Source organism: Glycine soja, chromosome 11 (assembly GCF_004193775.1).
Source record: "Glycine soja cultivar W05 chromosome 11, ASM419377v2, whole genome shotgun sequence".
NCBI lineage: Eukaryota > Viridiplantae > Streptophyta > Magnoliopsida > Fabales > Fabaceae > Glycine > Glycine soja.
In genome coordinates, this window is record NC_041012.1 from 28,881,801 (window position 1) to 28,885,542 (window position 3,742).

Genomic DNA, 3,742 nt, shown 5'->3' on the forward strand with positions numbered 1-3,742 from the left:
TACATGACAAGGCAACTAGTTGTGCATGCTGAATGTAGTGTATGACTAGAGGCAATCCATCTGACTTACAACCCTTTGATCCTGAGATAGATAGGACATTTCATAGATTAGTTAGGCATCATTTTATACCTTTTGATCATCCTGAGCATTCCATTACTGGTGAATCTGTGCATTCTGTTATTGGTGATTTTGAACATCCTGATTTTGAGCATTATAATTTTGAGTATTCTGATTCTGAGCATTCTGATTTTGAACATTCTGAGAACATGGCACAACCTCCACCCCGTGAGAGGACTCTAAGGGAAATGGCTGCACCTGATTTCACCTACGAAAGCTTGTGCATCCAATACCCTGATGAGGATGTCCCATATGTTCTTAAAACTGGACTGATCCATTTGCTTCCAAAGTTTCATGGCCTTGCAGGTGAAGACCCGCACAAGCATCTGAAAGAATTTCATATTGTCTACTCCACCATGAAACCCCCAGATGTCCAAGAGGATCACATATTTCTGAAGGCTTTTCCTCATTCTTTAGAGGGAGTGGCAAAGGACTGGCTGTATTACCTTGCTCCAAGGTCCATCACGAGCTGGGATGACCTTAAGAGAGTATTCTTAGAAAAAAATTTCCCTGCTTCCAGGACCACAACCATCAGGAAGGATATCTCAGGTATTAGACAACTCAGTGGAGAGAGCCTGTATGAATATTGGGAGAGATTCAAAAAACTATGTGCCAGTTGCCCTCACCATCAGATTTCAGAGCAGCTGCTTCTACAATATTTTTATGAAGGACTCAGTAATATGGAGAGAAGTATGACAGATGCTGCCAGTGGTGGAGCCCTTGAAGCCAAAAATTTAATTGAGAAGATGGCTTCCAACTCCCAGCAGTTTAGCGCTAGAAATGATGCTATAGTCATTAGAGGAGTGCATGAGGTAGCTACAAACCCAGCTGCATCATCTGAAACTAAGAAGCTTGAAGGAAAATTGGATGCATTGGTTAACTTGGTAACCCAGCTGGCCTTGAACCAGAAATCTGTACCTGTCGCAAGGGTCTGTGGTTTGTGCTCCTCTGCTGACAACCATACAGACCTTTGCCCTTCCATGCAGCAACCTGGAGCAATTGAGCAACCCGAAGCTTATGCTGCAAACATTTACAATAGACCTCCTCAACCTCAGCAGCAAAATCAACCACAACAGAACAATTATGACCTCTCCAGCAACAGATACAACCCTGGATGGAGGAATCACCTTAATCTCAGATGGTCTAGCCCTCAGCAACAACAACATCAGCCTGCTCCTTCCTTCCAAAATGTTGCTGGCCCAAGCAGATCATACATTCCTCCACCAATCCAACAACAGCAATAGCCCCAGAAACAGCCAACAGTTGAGGCTCCTCCGCAACCTTCCCTCGAAGAACTTGTGAGGCAAATGACTATGCAAAACATGGAGTTTCAACAAGAGACCAGAGCCTCCATTCAGAGCTTAACAAATCAAGTGGGACAATTGGCTACACAATTAAATCAACAACAGTCCCAGAATTCTGACAAGCTGCCTTCTTAATCTGTCCAAAATCCCAAAAATGTCAGTGCCATTTCATTGAGGTCGGGAAAGCAGTGTCAAGGACCTCAACCCGTGGCACCTTCCTCATCTGCAATTGAACCTGCTAAACTTCAATCTACTCCAGTAAAAGGTGATGACAAAAATTTACCTAACAATTTCTGTGCAGGTGAATCTTCCACTGGTCATTCTGATTTGCAGAAGCAGCACATCCCTCTTCCATTCCCTCCAAGAGCAGTTCCCAACAAAAAATTGGAAGAGGCAGAGAAAGAGATCTTGGAAACATTTAGAAAAGTAGAGATAAACATACCTCTGCTGGATGCAATAAAGCAAATTCTAAGATATGCTAAATTCTTAAAGGAGCTGTGCACTAATAAGCGGAAGCTTAAAGGAAGTGAACGAATTAGCATGGGCAGAAATGTCTTCGCACTGATTGGTAAATCTGTTCCCCAAATTCCTGAAAAATGTAAAGATCCAGGTACATTCAGCATACCTTGTATTATAGGGAATAGTAAGTTTGACAATGCCATGCTAGATTTAGGAGCTTCTGTTAGTGTTATGCCTCTGTCTATTTTTAATTCTCTATCTCTAGGTCCCTTGCAGTCAACTGATGTGGTAATTCATTTAGCTAATAGAAGTGTTGCCTACCCTGTTGGTTTCATAGAAGATGTCTTAGTTAGAGTTGGTGAACTGATTTTCCCTGTTGATTTTTAAATTTTGAATATGGAAGATGGATTTTCTCAAGGACCAGTTCCCATCATTCTAGGCAGACCCTTTATGAAAACTGCTAGAACTAAGTTAGATGTTTATGCAGGCACACTATCCATGGAGTTTGGTGATATAACTGTTCATTTTAATATTCTGGATGCTATGAAATACCCATTTTAATATTTCATGCTGAAATAATTGACCATGTTGTTGATGAATACATGACTGATCTTTACTCTAATCTGCATGACCCTCACTCTTCATGCATTGAGTCTGAAATTGTACTTGATCATATGTCTGAATTTGATGCTGAGAGTGAATCTGAAAGTGATATTGATTGCATGTCTGGTGGTGGTGTTTTACCTCTCGAGATTGATTTTATAGAGTCAGATAGGACTAACCATGTTTCAGGATGTACACATACCTCTGATTTTCTTTATGAGGTACAGGCTGAGAAACCATCTCCTTCTGCCACTATCCTGCCGACCACACCAAAATTGAAGCCTCTGCCATCAAATTTAAAATACGCTTACTTGGATGATAGCAAAAGTTTTCCAGTGATTATATCTGCCTCCCTTGCTGATGAGCAAGAGGAGAAGTTGTTGTCTATTCTCAAGAAGCGTAAGAAGGCTATAGGCTGGACCCTGGCGGACATTCTTGGTATTAGCCCATCCACATGTATGCATCGAATAAATTTAGAGGATGGAGCTAAACCAGTAAGACAGCCACAGAGAAGACTCAACCCGGTGATTCTTGATGTAGTGAAGAAGGAGATAACCAAGCTTTTGCAAGCTGGAATCATTTATCCTATCTCTGACAGCCAATGGGTGAGTCCCGTCCAGGTAGTCCCGAAGAAGACCGGCCTCACAGTGATAAAAAATGAGAAGGAGGAGCTGATTCCTACTCGGGTGCAGAACAGTTGGAGAGTCTGCATTGACTATAGGAGGCTGAACCAGGTTACCAAAAAGGACCATTTTCCCCTGCCATTCATTGACCAGATGCTTGAATGCCTGGCAGGTAAATCTCACTACTGTTTCCTTGATGGTTTTTCTGGTTATATGAAATTACTATTGCTCCTAAGGATCAGGAAAAGACCACATTCACCTGCCCCTTCGGCACTTTTGCCTATAGGAGGATGCCTTTCGGCCTGTGCAATGCCCCTGGTACCTTCTAACGGTGCATGATTAGTATTTTCAGTGATTTCTTAGAAAATTGCATAGAGGTGTTTATGGATGATTTCACTGTGTATGGATCCTCTTTTGATGGTTGTTTGGATAGTTTGGAAAAATTTTTGAATAGATGCATTGAAACTAACCTTGTTCTAAATTTTGAAAAATGTCATTTTATGGTTGAGCAAGGTATAGTTTTAGGCCACATTATTTCCAATAAGGGTATTGAAGTAGATCCTGCAAAAATTTCTGTTATTTCACAATTTCCATACCCCTCTTGTGTGTGAGAGGTGCGATCTTTTCTTGGTCATG

General features: G+C 41.6%; 1 non-coding gene across 1 annotated transcript; it reads right to left on the reverse strand.

Annotated features, from left to right (window-relative positions):
• Positions 1 to 644: 644 nt before the first annotated feature.
• Positions 645 to 751, reverse strand: LOC114377753. The gene has a single exon (XR_003659190.1). It is a non-coding gene; the product is annotated as a small nucleolar RNA R71 (small nucleolar RNA).
• Positions 752 to 3,742: the final 2,991 nt, after the last annotated feature.